Raw genomic sequence first — 20,287 nt, forward strand, 5'->3', positions numbered from 1 at the left:
CGTACCAGGTAACGTGACAGATTATTTCGCCGATCATGGAGGCAGCGGGCGGCCCGGTTGGGTACAGGTGTGTCGGGAGAAGGACCTATTGCTAAGCGCGAAGGACGAACAGATTGACTGCCTCACGCAACAACTAGAGCAGCTCTACGTCACCGATGGGCAACCCATGGCTCCCGCTGCAGTCGGCTTTCGTTCCGCTTTTTTCCCGCGCACAAGCTCCAGCTGCGCACGCAGCACTCACCCCAGTGCCGCTGGTTGTACACTATCCGCCCATGCCGACACCAGAGCGCTATACCGGCAAGTCCGACCAATGTAAGGGTTTCATGCTGCAATGTATCTTGCTCTTCGAAAATAACCCAGAGATGCCGGAGGAGCGCCGGTTAGCACACTTCATTGAACTACTCTCCGGTCGCGCCCTGGAGTGGGCCACGGCAGAATGGGCGCGAGGAGGAATGGTCCAACCAGCGCTCACAGAGTTTCTCACGTGCTTCCAACGCACATTTGATCATTCCCCAGATGGCTGGGAGACTGGGCAGGAGCTCCTCGCGATTGCACAGGGTCCTCGCGGTGTGGTGGATTATGCCCTGGAATTCTGCACCGTAGCTGCACGGAGTGGGTGGAATGAGCCGGCACTTAAGACCGCTTTTCGGCAAGGTCTCAACCCTGGGCTGGTCCGGGAACTAGCGTGCCGGGGTGAACAACTGACCCTTGACGAGCTCATCAACCTAGCGGTAAGGCTGGACCGCCTTCGCCGCACTAATTGCCCCGCGATGTGGAATCCCACTGCCCATGCAGCTCGGCCTGGCACGGATCCGTGAGGCGGAGAGAGAGAAGCGACGCTGAGAGGTAAGGTGCTTCTACTGCGGGGAGAGCTCTCACTTCGTTCGCCAGTGCCCACAACGGAGGGCGCGATCAACGGAGGAGGGCCCCATCAACCAACCTCGTTGTCCCTGGGTGAGTGTGTTCCAATTATCTAAAGCTGATTCTCTAGCGTTTCCTGTGTTGCTCAAATGGTCAGACAAATCTTTTGTGCTTTCAGCACTCATCGACTTGGGGGCAGCGGAAAACTTTGATGAGCAGACAGCGCGCACCCTCAGCCTCCCCAGTCAAGCCCTGCTCCAGCCACGAGAGGTGCATTCTATCGACGGGTCCCCCATAGGAGGTGGGGTCATCTCCCGTCCCACGGCCCCAATCACTATGCAAGCCAGTGCCCTCCATCAGGAAACCATTGTCCTATATATCACAGTATCTACCCGTCACCCCATCATTCTTGACTTACCGTGGCTCGAACGGCATGACCCCCAGATATCCTGGACCACCAAACAGATAACCAGGTGGTCTCCTTTCTGCCTACGTCATTGCCTGACGGGCCCCACAGCTCCGGTAACTGCCACTACAGTGGAAAGCCCCCTGTCTTCAGACCCGGTCACCGTGCCACTTGCTTATCATGACCTCCGCACGGTATTCAGCAAAGGGCGTGCAAGCCGTCTACCTCCCCATTGGGCATATGATTGTGCCATAGACCTTCTCCCCGGCGCTAGCCCACCACGGGGTCGAGTGTACCCGCTCTCCAAGGCAGAACAGCGGGCCATGGACACCTATATTCAAGAGGCACTGCAGCAGGGGTACATTCGGCCGTCCACGTCACCCGCTTCGGCTGGATTCTTCTTCGTGGAGAAGAAAGGGGGGGCATGCGACCGTGTATTGATTATAGGGGGCTCAACCAGGTGACCGTCAAGTACCGTTACCCCCTGCCACTAGTGCCTGCCGCCCTTGAACAGCTAAGATCTGCGTCCTTCTCCAAGAAGCTGTATTTACACAGTGCATACAACCTAATCTGCATCAGGGAGGGCGACAAGTGGAAGACGGCCTTCAGCACCACTTCCGGGCACTACGAATATTTGGTCATGCCGTATGGGCTTGCTAACGCTCCCTCAGTGTTCCAAAACCTGATCAACGATGTCCTGAGGGATCTACTGGGGCACTGCGTCATCGCGTATATCCACGACATATTGATCTACTCGATGTCCCTGAAGGAGCACATTAAACAGGTCCGCCAAGTGCTGGCACGTCTGATGGAACACCAGCTGTATGCGAAGGCCAAAAAGTGCGAATTTCATCGACGCACCATTAAGTTTCTGGGGTATGTCACCACTGACTCCCCGGCCATGGACGAGTGGTTTCGCCGCAGCGAGCAGATCTGGGAGAGCGTACATCAACAACTGGTACGAACCTCTCACATCGCCAAGCGGAAAGAGGACAGGCATCGTGGAGCGCACCCTGATTATCAGCCATGGGACAGGGTATGGCTTTCTACGAGGAACCTTAAAACACCTCTCTCAGGCAGCAAATTGGGACCCAAGTATGCTGGCCCTTTCCGGATCCTGAAACGGGTAAACAAGGTTACGTACCGCCTAGACCTCCCCAAACACAGCCGCATCGCCCCCTCATTCCATGTCTCCCTCCTCAAGCCAGTAACACTGGGCCCTTTAGCCACGGCAGTTCCGGAGAATACCCCGCCTGACCCGTTAGAGATTGAAGGTCGCCCAGCCTACCGTGTGCAGGAGATCATGGACTCCAGACGCAGGAGAGGGGGGCTTGAGTATCTGGTAGATTGGGAAGGTTACGGCCCAGAGGATCAATGCTGGATCCCATCCCAGGACATTCTGGATGCAAGCTTGCGTGACAACTTCCACGCAGCTCATCCAGACAGACCGGCACCCCGGAGGAGAGGACGGCCTCGGAAGAAGTCGGCTCCCGGAGTGAGCCCTTTGGGGGGGGACTCTGTTACGCCACTCGAACTCGCGGCTGCTGTGCCGGTGTGGACTACACATCCCAGCCACTCCCATGCTCAAGTTCACCGGAATACTGAGTGCAAACACCTGAGCGCCACCCAAGGTTATTTAAGACCCTATTAACAACAACGAGGTGCGAAGTAACGCTAAGGCTTTCTCTACGTTGGCTTGTTACCACGCTCTCTACGAAACATTGTATCTTCATTGGTTTTGGAACTTCCGCCTCGTTCTCAACTATGATTCTGGATTTACGTTTTGGATTGTCTGACTTTGTGCTCCATGCTTGACGACTCGCTCTCAGATCTCCTTATCCTCGGCCCATGCTTGCCTCCTACCAAGTAACGTGACAGTGTTCATTATATGAGCTGCTTGATACTGCTGTGTACAGACTAGTGAAAACGTTTCAAAAATGCTTTTGGTGAGAATTGACTTGATTTATAATTGATCATGCAAGGTTTCTTTTCCTATGATACATGACAAAGGACATCAAACTTACTGTTACAGTACATTTTTTAACTGGAAGCGGGGCATTGTTGAGCATCGTTTTGTGAATGGAGGACAGACATAGAAGGTAAATGGTAAGGATCACATACCTCTGGTTTGGCTAATGAATGTTCTGTGTTGCAGTGAGCAACAGAAGGGATAAGGAAGCGAGAGATGAGAGCCTAGAGAGAGAGAGCAGACCAGCACAAAGCCTTGTATGTGTGTGTTTGTGTGTCTTTCTTTGACTGTGTCCACTGAAAATTTAAGTAAAAATAAAGAGAAAAAAGAGCCCTTTTGAGTTGTCCTCAGCCTTCCCACCTCCTCATTCCCGGCCCAACCCAGGAGGAGTGCTACACTGGTGCCAAAACCCTGAAAGTGTGTGTGTGTGTGTGTATGTGTGTGTGTGTGTGTGTGTGTGTGTGTGTGTGTGTGTGTGTGTGTGTGTGTGTGTGTGTCTGAATGAGTAAGCTGAAAAGTGAAAGTAAAAATAAAGAGAATAAAGTTGTCTCAGCCTGCCTCTCACCTCCTCAGACCCAACCCAACTGAGTAGAAGTGCTACACATTAGCACAACTTTGATTCTGATCTTCCAGTGCACAGGGCTGCAGCCTTGATTTTTACCAAGGTATTTAGTCCCAGCCCCACTAAATTACAGAGAAGTTTTTGAAGACTATAGCATAAATCGATGCATTTTACTGCATTTTGAGAGCAACAATAATCACTTTGCAAATAATTTCAGTAACAAAATATAGATCAACATTGCACTAGCAATTAGAGTAGAATCCAGCATTGAAATTAAAGGGCTAAAACTGATGCTTGGGGATTTGTTTAGCATCTACAAATACTGGAGCATCTTTTAAGATAATTTGAGATAGATTCCTAGATGTCACAACATAAAAACACAAAACAACATGCAATGTATTTATGTTGGATTGTGTGTGTGCGTGTGTGAGAGAGTAAGAGAGAGATACTCTTTATACTTTACTATTTACATTTCACATGTTCATCAAACACATGCCAGATGAACATCCATGTATCTATTTTCAAGACCGCTTACCCTACATTGGGTCGCAGAGGAGCCTGGAGCCTGTCCTACGGAACTCGGGGCACATGGCGGTGGGGGGGACGACACGGTGCAATGCACAGTCACACACACGCATCCAATTAACATGTTTAAGTAATGTGTCTCCATGTAAAATAAAATAAATAAATAAATAAACTACTGTCAGAGTTATGTGTTTTCAGTATTAACAACAACATTGATGAGATAATGGATCTGGCCATTTTTAACAAACTGACACATTTAAATGCTGCGGACAACCAGCTAGAGGACATACAGGAATTGGAGACGGTGTTTAGCCAGTAGCCTCAACTGCATTGAATGAATTTGAGTATAAATCCTGTCTGTCATAAACCCAAATACAGAGACAGACTAATAGCTGTTTGCAAAAGGCTGGAGAAACTTGATGGTAAGGAGGTAACTCCTTGGCTAGGCAGTACTTAATCAACTGGAAAGCCTCAAAAGACACCAAGAAGAAAATAATAGAATAGAATAATAGAATCGGACAAATCACATCCCCTTTCTGTTGACTTTCACTCGGGCCCCCAAAATCCCATTTCCTATAACTCTGCTGGCTTTCCAAGGAAGAGAAAGCCACTCTGATTTAGGAGACCCATCAAGAAAATGAGGTCAAGTGCAGTGCAGAGAAACTGCAGAGGCATAACTATTAAGAATTTTCAAGACCCCCTGAGCACAGGATTAATTAAACAAATCCAAGAGACAAAATTTCAGTCATATGGCTCTCTGAGCATCCTCTAGAAGAACCTTTGCAGACCTCTTAGAACATTTCCCATGGCCTGCATACCACACAAAGACAGTTCATCACGAGTGCAGGTGGAATGGATCTGAGTGCTCACAAAAAGCACTTTGAGTCACATTTCAATGCACTTACAGACTGTATTGGTCTTTGATCAGTTTATTGACAGCTACTTGATCAAACAATGCCTGTAAAAATTTCTGTTTTTATCACATGCCAGTGAAATTTTTTATTTTATGGCCTAATTTTGGGTATTTTTCACATTATATTTTAATTAGTTTAATATTTGTTACATCAGGACTTCCTGTTATTTACAATCTCTGGATGAAGAGAAAGGAGAAGTGCTGGGGTAGTAACATCTCACCCAAGGTCTAGTTGCAGTAGACGTCCCTGCCAGTGCTCCGCCACCAGTAGACTTTCTGGGGTTAAAGGAGCGAAACATTGTTGAGCGGTGGTACCCGAATGAAGACCCTACAGCTGACCTATGCCATATGGAACCTGTTGCACTGAGCATGCCCTGAGTCACTGGGAAGGTCTGTAGGTCTGAAGGTATTGCGTTGGGCAAGAATGTCTGAGTGGTATTAGGTGTAACAGGAGGAAACCATATGCAACCAGTGGCATTGAGCATGCATTAACAGTGCCAGTGGGGTTGGTACAGCCTTAATCACTGGGGAGGCCATATGGTTTGGATGCGTTAGGTACATGGGCATCAAAGGAGGTGCGACAGCCTGCAATGTCATACTGTAGCAGGTCAACATCTACCTGTGTAATCAGCAGTATGAGGCAGTGTTTGCATTAAAATATCTTCTGCATTTACAAAACAAAACAAAAAGAATGCATACTCGCGCAGGGATTGCACCAGAGACCTTTGAAAATCCCCCTGGTGGTACAGGAATATTATAACGCTTCAAAATCTTATCATACTGTATGTAAAGAGTAAACCAACTGTATCTAAACAACTGGTCCACCAGTACAATATTATTTCGAAACCAATTTTCAAATAAAAGAGCCTTTTGTTTATATAAATGGCCTTATTGTTCGTTGATTATTAACATAACATCATAAGAGCACGTCATGTACTGGAATAAAGTTGGTTTGACGTTGGACGTTCGATATTCGCAGATGTGCGGAAATTAAGGGACCGTCTCTAAAGTTACATACGACATTGTTAAACACGTTTCTAACTTCAATAGCATTTGAAGGGAATGACTTACAGTCATATAACCAACTGTAAAGTGTTCATCTAGGTGTCAGCTATAATGCACACCTTTTAGGTTTCTGATATTTATTCAAATAAGCTATTAAATCATATGTAAATATGTAAATATTATAGCTGACACCTAGATGAACACTTTACAGTTGGTTGTGTGACTGTAAGTCATTCCCTTCAAATGCTATTGAGCATTCAATATTTCGTGTATGGGCCCATTCTGTAGTGAAATAAATGGCAAAATTTACATATGATTTAATAGTTTATTTTAATAAATATCAGAGATCTAAAAGGTGTGCATTATAGCTGACACCTACGTGAACACTTTACAGTCGGTTGTGTGACTGTAAGTCATTCCATTCAAATGCTATTGAAGTTAGAAACGTGTATAACGATGTCGTATGTAACTTTAGAGACGGTCCCTTAATTTCCGCATATCTGCAAATATCGAACATCCAACGTCAAACCAACTTTATGCCAGTACGTCGTGTTTAGTAGCAGACAAGTGACATTTTTTAAAAGCGTGTGAGGCGCGCGCACAGCTGTATTGGCACGCGGTTGGTTGAAAAACTCGGTGGCACCACAGGAGGGCGGGGCTCTCACTGGAACGGTGTCTTAAGCGCTTTGGATCAGCAGACTACAGTATGAGAGGCGCACACACGACACGCGTGGATGTGGAGAGATAGCCCGAAGAACTCGTCTTAGAGACATCTGAAGGCGTCGTTGTGTGAAAATGTGAGTGTCTGTTAACGTTCTTTCTAGTCACAGTGACGATTAAACAGACAAACCCAAAAACAATGAACAGTAGCGATGTTCATGGCAGTGTAGAGAAGCCCAAATGAGCATCACTTAAATCCGGCGATATGGCTGACAGGTCTGGATGCTTAGCTAGCTAGCTTAGATTGCGCATGCTAAACAAAAAGCGGTCGTAGCAGATTGTCTGATATTTGGTCAGTATACATCTGAGTTGTGTTATCCATCCATCCGTCTACTATAACGCTTATCCTTCAGGGTCGCGAGGAACCTGGAGCCTGTCCTAGGGAGCATCGGGCACAAGGCGTGGTACACCCTGGACAGGGTGCCAATCCGGGTTGTGTTATTTCAGGATTTATTCCTATGATGAAACGGAACGAAAGTGTCATTAAATCGTGCTGTAGTCAGCATGCGTGTTCTCTACAAGTACAGCAGAATAGGGGAGGTGAGCCAGATCGGTCCTTCAGTGTCCACTTTAAATGCCTGTCTGAATAAGAATAATGCAAGAATTCATGATGACATTTGTGTCAAAAAAACAACCTGATGCAGAATAAAAATATGTAATGCTGAAATATGAGCAGAGAAGTATGTCAGACTGGAGCCCTGCCTATGCTAGGTGCACTACAGCATACTGTACTGCTCAATGACTCTCTTCTGAACATATACAACACTGGAGAAATGTAGGGGGTACAGAGATATATGAGCATGTTTGCCTTGCACCTCTGGGACTGGGGGTTCGATTCCTGCCTCCGCTCTGTGTGCATGCTTCTGAGTTTTTCTCTGGTTTCCTCCCCCAGTCCAGAGACATGCATTGTAGGCTGACAGGCATCATCTAAATTGTCTGTAGTTTTTTAATGTGTGTGTGAATGTTTATATGATTGTGCCCTATGATGGGTTGGCATCCCATACAGGTATGAGCAGTACAGAAAATGGATAGCAACTGGATGATGGATAATGATAATAATAATAATAATAATAATAATAATAATAATAATAATTAATAATAATAATCATTAATTCAACTTCAGTACCTGTTATATTCTGATCTGTGTTGCAGTGAACAATGGGCAGAAGGTATAATAATTCACCTTGTATGGGATGCCAGTCCATCACAGGGCACTCTGCACACACACACTCACATTCACACACTCATTCACACATAGGGAATATTTAGAGTTGACAGTCCCACTACTGGCATGTTTTTGGGTATTTGGGGGACATTGGTGAACCTGTCTGACATTCAAGACTCCACCTAGATAGTAAACCAAGCTCAGTATCAAACCAGGGACCCTTAAAGTGTGAGGCATCAATACCACTCTCTACATGGGTTATTATTATTATTATTATTATTATTATTATTATTATTATTGCATTTATATAGCACGTTTAGAAACATAAAAAAACACGCTTACAATGATTAGCACACAAACAACACATTATAAGATGTCAATTTGCTTACCATTCATATCACAGATGGGCATGTGTATGACTTTCGTCAGTGTACCCAGTAGCTTTGAGGGTATTAAAAAAAAAGTTCTGTATTATGTTGAGGCTGGCTACTGACACAAAATGTGATTAAGTTGTAAGAAGCCCAGTGGACATCTGTTCCCCTAAGCCTTATGCCTAGAGGTGCGCTAAGCTCTCAGAAGGATTTGTCTAAATGTGTACACAAAAATATCTTACAGCATATATTCGTTTCCAGCAGGATTTATTTGGACACTATATACCTTCTATGTTCATTATAAAGAAGTAGGTTTGTTGTGCAGGATTTTCTGTATTTTGATGAATAATCATGCCTAATACCACTTAATAGACTACTGCTACTACTATTATTAATATTAATTAGTATTGTAAACTTTTAACCCCGCCGACTTTGGGATGACTTTGGGATGACTTCTTAATGTGGCTGAATGAGCAAATAATTTGGACATCTGGCCCACCCAAAAAAAGTGCTCTTATAGCTAGAAGTTACACCACGGTTTTGTTAACATCACCAAACCCAGTTCTCGCAAGGAACTGTCATTTTAAGAAGCTGCATTGAGTGATGTTGCTCAACTGGTGTCAACATTTCTGCATGATGTGTATCCATGTAGCAGGCTACTTCAATAGACTTTACCATGTCTGCAATTGACGGCATGCTGTGTCTTTTCCCCCTGTTACTCGTACATTGTAATCAGATGATATAATAACATGAACATGTATTTCAGTTTCTGTTAACACTGGAAGAGATCGTAATTACTAAAAAAAATGTAAAAAAGAAAAAAGTAAAGGATATAAAACGATATCTTTATATCCATGCTATCTCTGAAAATGTGTATTATGACATAATTTATCATGTTATTATCGCCCAGCCCTAGTCACCATAAATGCCTAACAGCAACTACAATGTTGGGTCCATTGTCTGTGGTTAAGGATGACATTTAGTTTCAACTTGATTCATTCCTGTCAAGTTGGGTGGCAGAGAGAGGTGAAATTGCAGGTTGTCTTTATTTAAAAAAAATTAGGTCCAAACAGTCAAAAACACAATCCAAAAATCAAGATCAGACAGGCATGAAATCAAGCATTCAGTGAACAACCAATAGGCAAATTCAAATATCAAACAAAACAAAGTCAGAAATAAAGCAGAACAGTATTTTATATTATAGAATAGTATTTATATTAGAACAGTATTGGCTTTGTCAAGCCAACATAACTAGAACAACAATACAGAATGCAAATGACTTGGAATCATAACTTGTAATACCAGGAGACTTCGCAATGTCTATGTATGTGTGTGTGTTTGTGTGTATGTAAGTGTGTGTGTGAAGGGCAACAGGTGAGTGTAATCAGAATTCCAGTAATTCAGTTCAATTCAATTTTATTTGTATAGTGCTTTTGACAATGGACATTGTCTCAAAGCAGCTATGAAACATCCCAGCCAACACACCCGTGTGGGGCCCAAAGGTTTTGCACCTGGGCTGATAGTTGGGGCCCACCTGGGCTATCCAACTGGGGCCCAGCCAATTTTGTCCTCAGTTTCCATGGAGGCCCCACATGGGTTAGCCCAGATAGGTTGGTGATGGGCCCTTGATGGGCTCCATATAACCCAGGTGTCTCCCATTTGGACCCTACAGGAGTCGGCCTTTTATCTAGTGCACTTATGGGCCACAACAGGTGTGTTGTTTATTTATATATATAATGTGTATATATATATATATATATATATATATATATATATATATATATATATATATATATATATATATATATATATACTGTATGTCTGCTTGTGTTACCACATTTTACAGTAAACCCCTAAATACAAATGTTACATTTAACGCACTAAAGTACAGTAAATGTATTGCTTCAATGAAGAGAGACCCATTAGTTCATGCTTTACTTCATTAAGCAAGGCTTTAATGGGAATAATTTGTACATAACTATAATAACTTGTAAATATAAATATAAAAACTCAAAGTTTTCCAAAATCTGAAAAATGCAGTGAAGCCAGATTTTAACTTGTACTGTTCATATCTGCATATCTGAAAACTCTAAAATGAAGTATTCCAATACAAAACAAAATAAACAAACAAAAAAATGCAGTGCAGCTCCTCACTCCTCTGTCCCCTTTAAAAAGAGAAAATAAATTAATTAAACATTTTGCCACTTTTTTATTCCTCTTTTCAAAGTTAAATCAGATACATTTATGGCAAAGAACTGTACAGATGCAGATGTCACGACAATCTATCAATAAATCCTCATGTGTAAAATATACTGGCTGTGGATGAGAGAGTTGACTGCTGGAAGTCACAGATGTTGTATTTAAGTTTATGTTCTGCTTGTTAAACAGTTGTTTAATTAATTGCTATTAAACACATTCGGACAGATTTGAATTGCTAGTTTTATTCTCAATTCTTATCGTTTTGGTTATGGGGCAGCAGAAATTCAGGAAAAATAATATACCATCTTCTAACAGTATAAAAGAGGCGCAAACTCTGAAGGAGTTAGCTACCCAGTGATGTTAGTTAGCTGTAATTCTAACATGACAAGCCAAACTAATGTTTTGGTTAACATTATGTTGTGAAAACAATGTATTTCTAATACATTTCATTTTTCAGTTTTGATATAATGATGTATGTTCTTACCTTGGGTACACTGACAAAGTCACCTCTGGAAAATTAACAGCACAATGGCAGTGGCATAAATGGAAAAGTCGGGGGGTGGGAGATTACGATGCTTACGTGCATTACGATGTTATCTCGCCACATCCTGGAAAAAAGTTTCACAAGATCTCACAATAGTCTTTTTTTTCAAAACTGTTTTTTTTTCTCCATGTTTGCACTCTCTTGATCCTTTTAAAGAGCGTAAAATCTGGTAAAATTGCATAAGTGTTGGCATTTTTAGACTTTGATTAGACTAAAGTAGCTTAACTTACCAGCTATAACATTTGAACATTAGTTCAAGTGTCAAAGCAACAACAACAATAAAAACAATAAAACAAATATATTTTTTTCAACTGTGCCTATTTGTGTACTATCTCAGACCCATGTAATCAGCCTATAATGGATTTATTGTGTTTGCACTTGTCTAACCCATTTGGTAAACCAAAATGGGTCCTATTTGTGTTGACCATTTTGAGCCCGTGCACTCATTTTCCATTAGTGACCTAGGAGCCACACAAGGAGCCCACCTGGGTTCGCCCTTGTGGGACCAACTTAGTTGACCCAAGTGGGCCCCAGATAAGATGCCCATTTTGGGTCCATGCCCACTCGGTACCCCTGTAGCCCAAGTGTAACCCATGTGGGGCCCACATAAACATGTTGGATAGGATATGGCCTGGTTTGTAGCTCTTGGTGCTGATGGGAAATGGATACTGATTCAGCCATTCAGTGTTACAGCAGTGCATTCTGGGAATTGGAATTTGTGACCAAATTCCAATTCTGAAATTCCGACTGTGATGTGACAGAACCCCCCTCTCTTGAAGTTAATATTTTTTGTTCTCACTCTGGGACATGGGTCATGGGACATGGGCCTGGATGATCAGGATGTCTAGTGTGGATTCTTCTGGGCCATACCCCTCCCATTCAATGAGACATTTCTACGTCGAGTCCAGTTGATACATGACACTGTTAATGCATCTGAAAATTTTGAATGGGCTGGTGAACCCAGTGAACATTGTATAAAAGTGTGTACAAAATCAATTGAAATTCAATGATTGTTTTGGGGAAAGGCCAGTCTCTTATGTCATTCACAATTCCTTTTTATGTATTATAAATTTCATATGAGGCAAATACGGTTGTCACGGGATCAACATTTCAGTAGTTGGTACCATCCATCCATCTTCTATACCGCTTATCCTTCCTTCAGGGTCACGGGGAAACCTGGAGCCTATCCCAGGGAGCATTGGGCACAAGGCGGGGTACACCCTGCCGGGGCACACTCACCTGCCGGGGCACACTCACATACACATTCACACACCCATTCAGACATGCCAATGAGCCTACCATGCATGTCTTTGGAATGGGGAAGGAAACAGGTGTACCTGGAGGAAACCCCCACAGCATGGGGAGAACATGCAAACTCTGCACACACAGGGCCACGGTGGGGTGGGAATCGAACCCCCGACCCTGGAGGTGTGAGGCGAACATGCACTAAGCCACCATGCGCCCCTAGTTGGTACCAATACCAGTAAAATTCCACGGTACTCTGTACCAATTTCAGTACCAAAGCAAAACACAAAAACATGCTAATTAAACAACACACTATTTTAATAATAAAGTTAAATATCAGTATAAAATTTATTTTTTTAAATGCCATTCTGTATACTTCAAGTATTTCATTATTAAAGCTACTAGAGTTATCCAGCCAAGAGTAGAAATATTTTCCTGACTGACTGATATTAAAGACATAAACAGTACTAGCCACACATCTATTATTTTCTAACACATGAATTTCTGATATATAGGTCAGCAAAAAGCCTCTGGTGTGTAAAATTAGTAAACCCCATCATGCCCTCCCATTTATTTTATCCCAATAAAAGTTAATGCATTAAATGGTTAATAAGGACTATTGACCATATTAGCGTTAAATGCACATATTCTAACCATTAAATAAGCAAAAAACGAGGATGTTTTATAATACACTCAAATTAAACTACGCTACAACATTCATAATGCAACCGCTACCATAATTTGAAACTCACCTGCTTGAACTACTTGAATAAATACTGCAGTTAAGCCAGCCACTCTTCCTGAAAGCAAAGTTAATCTATCCACACATAAATTTTCGGGGCACGACTTTTACACACTTAGCTGTAACACCACCGAAAGTGGAAAACGACCGTCAGCGAGCTCCTACACAACAAAAGCAAATTAACAATGATCATTTTAAATAATAAGTAACAAAACCAAAAATTGACATAAATCTGTCTTTAAGGTGCTTTAATAGGTTAGATGCGTTTCCTCCTTTCAACACAAAACTTAAATTACACCGTTTGCAAATCGGTTTTTGGTTACTGATGATGTTCCATTTGTGATCTGCCTCAAATTCAAAGTATTTCCAGACATGGCTCTTTGCACCTTTCTAGTCCACAAGCTTTTGTGGATTTGGAGCCACCGCACCAGCAGCTCTGGTGGTTGCCATGGCTGTGCCTGAAACCACATGCATTTTGCATGTACATGTATTTCGACTCATATATAGTAGATAAGTATGCGCTTTCAGATGCAGCCATGGCAATCAGCGGAGCTGCTGTTGCGGTGGCTCCAATGTCTTCTTGTTGCACAGTTCACCCATGAAAAGTACCTGACTGACTATCTGTCAGAAAGCGCATCAGTACCGGGTTGACCCAGTACTCGCTACTACCGGTACTTATGACAATCTGGTACCATCAACTTTTTTTTCTTTTTTGTACTGACTTGGTACCAAAGTACCGGTACTTTTGACAACCCTAGAGGCAAATGGAAATTTTCTCCTGTGACAGAATTTGCTTTCTAGTAGTTTGGCCAGCACATGCTTACATGACTTTCAAGAGTGGGGGAGTAGATCAGAATACCGTCACTATATGCAATGACACATTTTTCCAGCATATTGCACAAGACATCGTTTATCAACACCTGAAAGACGGAGGGTGTCTTAGAGAGCCCATATAGCATGATGCAGTATTTAAAATGACCAGAGGTGGTGCTAAAAAGTGTTTTCCACTTGTCCCATTCAAAAATGCGAAAGAGGTCATAAACACGTGAGGTGGAGCTTAGTGAAAATATGTTCCTCTGAGTTGTTGGAGAGCTGTTGGGACAAGAGGCAGGGATAACTATATTTTAAAGTCATTTGGTTCAATTTTTGGTAATCAATACATGGATCTAAGTCTGTATAAAAAAATCTAGCACAAGCAGGAGAGGTGGATGGACCGATATAACCCAGTTTAAGTGCCTCAGTGATTTAATCCTCCATACGCAGGAAGGTGAAATTGTTTGGGTGAGGTGGAGGTAAACCAGAGACTTTGGTTTTCCTGTACACCTACTTTAACTTGGCATCAACTTGAACTCATCAATGGGCTTTGAGATTTCTATGTTGGTGGTGGCCACTGTTTGACAAGGTTGTTGGAGGCACAAATCATGATGGAAGGGTGACCACTGAAGGACTTCACCTTGGGTTCAGGAAATGTGAGAGTTATATTTGAAGCCATGGGAGGCCTAGGACTATGGGAAACTTAGCAGATGATGAGATTTGTTCAGAATGCACGGCCCTGACTTTGAGTGTGGCTTCCAATGTGCAGTGAGTGATGGTTCCTCCTATTATCCTCCTCCTATCCACCTCCTCTTGAAGAAGATCAACATTTTGGAATGGCAAAGTCAGAGCCCAGATCTAAATCCTATTGAAAACCTATGAAATGACAAAGAGGGCTGTGCGCAAGAGATCCCTTGAAACTTGATAGATTTAGAGTATTTTTGCAAGGAAAAGTGAAATAAAATTGCTGAGTGTTGAATTACAAGCAGAAGGTACTTTAAGAATGTACTGGTATTAGTTAAGGGGTGTGCACACATGATTTTTTTTTCCTTTTTTCTGTAAAATGTTTCATATGTTTTTCAGTTGAATATTGTTGGTTGCTATAGAACATTAAAGGTTTATCTTGGTTTAATTTTTCATCACAAAAACATGCAATTTTATATCCACAGTGTCTTCATGCTGAAAGAGGAAGAAGGCAGTGGTGACATCCCCCTAACTCACACTCTCTCTCTCTCTCTCTCTCTCTCTCTCTCTCTCTCTCTCTCTCTCTCTCTCTCTCTCTCTCTTCCTCTTTCTCTCTTCCTCTTTCTCTAGCTGTTTTTTGTTATATGTATTCCAATTATTCCCTGCTGGTTGAAATAACTCTGCTTCCCTGTGTCTGGGAGGTTGGGGGGGGTGTGTGTGAAGGATTGGGCAATGCAAATCCATGAAACAACATCAGAAAATTTCTGGCTGCCTCACGTTAGATGTTAATCATCCTGAAATAAATCACATTTTATTTCTAGAATGCATTTATAGACGTATTTTGTGGTATCCTTTTGTATCAGGCCTGAATGTGTAAATTGAAGTAGATAAACCAGTGGCTCTTTTATGCTGTGGGCATGGTTTGGGTCCACTTGATCCCTTAAAGACTGGATCCAAAACAGGATCTGGCACCTCTCAGATTTGGAGTGCCTGTGTTCCATAACTTGGGTCTGTAAATCAGCTTTTGTTTTCTTTTTAATGAAAACATTAAAAGTAATAAGTAATAATAATAAAAATTATATTTATTGATGATCATTCTTGTCACCTCCCTTTCAAAAAATACAATTGGCTTATTTCCCTGATGACCAGTTGGTAAATTAGATATAGCATACTCACGGTATGCATCACATGTGCTCATGCATCATGGATATGGTGGAAAAATTGGCAGCTGACTTTGCTGTCACATGTATATTGAGGTCATCATACTAATGTTAGGCCTATGTGGTAGCATTCAACACTACTATATTAATTGAAGTGTTTGGAGCACTTCTGTGGCAGTGGTCCTTTTCCCTCCCTGTGTATTTGACGGATAACATCTCTCTTGTTGTACCAGTGCCTCATGTTTAACAAATTAAGCAATGCCGATCACCTTTATCCTAGGATGAAACATTTATATCCTCGCGGTAGTGGGATCTTCCAGTATGAAAATGTTCTCATCCATAGGGCACAAACAGTTTTTTTTTCTTCTAGGCTTAGATGTGAGTAACAGAGTAGCTGAGTAGCTGATTTGTCTGTGTTTATGGGTCATTCATTCCAGTTAAATTCACTAGCAAATGGCTGAGGGGCACAAAATGATCCCTGGAGAAGTAGGGTACTGGGTTTTGTGTGCGTGTGTGTGTGTGTGTGTCTGTGCGCACAATTGCACTGGGTTAATGCCAGGTCTTGTTAGGCCTAACCTTTTTATCATGGTTTGTAACAGTCATGATATTTTAAGAGGTTGCAGTGTCGACTATGGATGTCAAACATCATGGAGAATAATATAATTAACATTGGCCTCGGTTAGTGTGTCATAATGGTGTTTATTGGCATGCAAGGCTCAGTTATAATTAAAAAGTTGTCTTAATATTACTTAGGCCTGGACTCATACTATATGTCCTGTGTGTGTGTGTGTGTGTGTGTGTGTGAGAGAGAGAGAGAGAGAGAGAGAGAGAGTATGAGAGATTGCTAATAGTATAAAACAATAAACTTAAATGTGATCTGATCACTCAAACCACATTCGGAGGTGGTCTGGGACACACATAAGTAGGGCTGCAACTAACGATTATGTTCAGGATCGATTAGTTGGCCGATTACTTTTTCGCTTGGTCGATTAGTCGGATTGGGGGTGCGGGGGGGGGGGGGGGGGGCAACTTTCAGTGCCAGAATATATATTATTTATTATTATTATTATTATTATTATTATTATTATTATTATTATTATTATTATATAGATAGATGGATAGATAGATTAATATATATATATATATATATATATAAGTTTATAATTATTATAAATATAAATTATGTAATATAATAAAATTACTTTTTATGGATGCACAAAAAGCACTGAATTAAACTACGGTCCTAAATTAATAATAAAAACTCACTTTCACTGCACCTTGTGGTTTCTGTTACTCACTGTCTTTAGGAATATTATTTTACTTGTGTTTATTTGTGATCATAGTGTTTTAATTAGACATTACAGATCTTACTCGCGCTACACTCTATATCAGCGTGTCTACACTGCACGTTATTAGCAACATGGCCTCGTTACTAACACATAATTTCCACTATAATAAACAACAGAAGTTAGACTGATACAGCATATAATGACAATAAACTTAAATTAAACTAAATCTTTTAAGCAACCTGCGACCGCATCACTGTCATGCTTCCGTGCTACACAAACTCCGCTTTATAAAGTTAGATCTTCCTAGTCAAATCAAACACAAATCAAATTAACACGTGGAGTATTCCTATTTTAGTCGCATTATTGACGTGCATTACAGACATGTACACACCTTAATCACACTATTAACATCGTTTGGGAGTTTTCACCGCATTTTGCGACAGGACACGTACACACATGGCAGTGCTCAACCGTTTGATGGCAAACAAGAGAGCACGGCTGCGTCCGAAACCCCGTACATACCTACCATATAGTAGGCGATATACACGTATTTCAGGTACTATATAATAGGTAAGTACGTTTCAGTCGCCTATTTGCACGTATAGCATGACAAATAATTGACTGCACTTGAAGTTTTTGTAAAATTAAAAATGAAACCCCCCAAACTGTATACGGTATCATAACTAAGATGAACTGTATGTTGATACATGAAATTCTGGAGGACAGCGTGGTGTGGTGACGTAATGACGTGTGCCGTTAATCGATCTCTAAAATGGTCTGTAAAATGGGAACATGAAAGGAATATTCTAAAAGCAACTCATGTAAACACCTTAATCACAATATTGTCTTATTCAGAATAAGGTCAATAATTAGATTATTGCTGTCCATGTAAACGTAGTCGGTGTGATGATGTGGGGATGTTTTGGTGCTTCAGGGCCTGTGCAACTTGTAATAATTGAGGAAAACATGAATTCTGCTCTCTACCAGAAAATCCTAAAGAAGAATGTCCGGTCTTCAATCCATAAATTGTATGTCAAGCGCAACTAGATTATGCAGCAAGACAATGATCCAAAGCATAGAAGTAAGTGAAAGACTGATCACCAGTTATTGGAAGCATTTGGTTGCAGTTATTGCTGCTAAAGGTGGCACAACCAGATTTTAAGTTTAAGGGGACCATTTAGTTTTTCACATTGGTGATAAGTGTTGGATAGCTTATTTTGCTTCAATATATATATAAAAAAAACCTATTATGTTTACTAGGTTGCCTTTGTTTTATGTTGTATTTCATTTGAAGATCTAAAACTATTTAGTGTGAGATCCAGAAAAAACAGAAGAAATCCAGTTGGGGCAAATAGTTTTTCACAGCACTATATAACTTTACTGTTATGGAGGAAAAAGAGGAGAGTAATAAGGTCTTTGTGGTGATACAGAGACACTGAATAGATGGTGTTTCAGAAATAAGATCCAAAACATTATCTTCTGCAGTGTATTAAATAATAGTGTTCTCCTGTTGGAAATCTACTTAAAACATCCAGTTGTTACATTAACTGAATAAATTACATTAGCAAGCTTGTTAGACCTCCTGTCTCCTGTCTGAACAGAGTGCTAGTCTGAGTGACCTTTAATGTCTTATTATGCTATATAACTGAGATTAATACTCAGTCTCCAGGTAGTTTTGTGAATGTTGATTTAAGTGAAGGCCAAATATGCATTACATAAAACTTACCTTCACTGGAATGACCTGTCACGATTTCATTCTAGTGACAGTATGCCTGTGTGTAATGGAATAGGTAAGCCCTGTAAAATGTTCAGTTGTGAATTTAACATGAGCTTCCAGTGACCTACAGTTTAAAATGCTTTTAAAATTTGAGCAGTCGAGCCACACACAAATAAAAAAGTTGAAGGAAGTAGTGCTTCTGTTCATCAGTCCATTTGTTCAGAAGTTCCATTGCATTGATAGCTTTAATTAGACTGATTTTCTCAAAATGTCACAATTTTGGGTCCTTATAACTGCATTCATAGTTGAGTTAAGAGCATGTAGCAAGGAGTTCGTACCAAAATCGCTATTTAGACCTCAGAAGTAACGAGACGTATGCACTATTCGGCCAGCACAAGTTGCTTGAGCTTTGCTTGAAAAATGTAATGAATAAGGAGGTGTAGAACAGGTGTTCTTTCTAAAGTGGTCATTTAGTGGATCTCTAAGTGATGTGATCTATAAGTACTAAGGAATGGGCTAAAATTTTTCCAAGCTGATGTGCAATCGATCAAAAGTTACCCAAAATTGTTTAGTTGCAATTATTGCTACACAAGGGCGTATCACCAGATACTGAAAGCAAAGGTTCACATACTTTTGGCACTCACAGATATGTAATATTGGATCATTTTCCTTAATAAATAAATTAGCAAATATAATATTTTTGTCTCATTTGTTTAATTGGGTTCTCTCTGTGGGTTCTCTCTGTACTTTTATGACAGAAAATTCTAAAGGGTTCACAAACTTTTAAAAACCACTGTATATATACATCAATCAGTCATAACATTAACTTTCATTAAGTTAAATTACATTTTATTTATAGAATCAGACATACAAATAACTATTCATTTATTGCTGGTTCAGATTCCATTTAGATTTCTTGGATTAAAAAGAATACAATAGCCGTAATGAATATTTGTGACTCTTCATCTGAAAACATTTAGCAAATAAGAGCCTGTCTGATGGAGTGAAATACAAGTTAATGTGTGTTGTGACCTGCACTGTCATGTGTAATTATTGTATAATGTCACACTTGTCATTTTACTTTAACAGTAATTTTGCAAATGGTCTTGTCTTTCATATTTGTAGCCCTGTTTGCACTGCGTATAGTCCTACTATATATATTAACTCTGACAACAAAAAAAGGTACTGTAACTGATTCTCAAAGCAATTCACAGCACCCTCTCTACAAGCTGATATAAAAAGCTGCTGTTATTGCTGAACTTCCTTCCTAGATGCTGTCAATGAAAGCGTATGGCCTGCTTGGCTTCCTCCTGTCTGTTGTTTATGCCCTTGGCCTGTTAGCACCCAGCTATGCTTCAAAGAGGCTAACACAGCCAGGACTCCAAAGCAAATACTGA

At 41.2% G+C, this 20,287-nt stretch overlaps 1 protein-coding gene across 2 annotated transcripts in view; it reads left to right on the forward strand.

Annotated features, from left to right (window-relative positions):
* The first annotated feature begins 6,786 nt into the window (after nt 1-6,786).
* Nucleotides 6,787-20,287, forward strand: part of slco4a1 (solute carrier organic anion transporter family, member 4A1) — a 46,363-nt gene continuing 32,862 nt past the window's right edge. For both annotated transcript variants that reach the window (XM_017488179.3, XM_053686380.1), the window contains exon 1: nt 6,787-7,038. The gene's annotated coding sequence lies outside the window, so the exon portion shown is untranslated. The remainder of the gene's footprint in view (nt 7,039-20,287) is intronic.

The sequence above is a fragment of the Ictalurus punctatus genome, chromosome 15, assembly GCF_001660625.3.
Source record: "Ictalurus punctatus breed USDA103 chromosome 15, Coco_2.0, whole genome shotgun sequence".
Taxonomy (NCBI): Eukaryota; Metazoa; Chordata; class Actinopteri; order Siluriformes; family Ictaluridae; genus Ictalurus; species Ictalurus punctatus.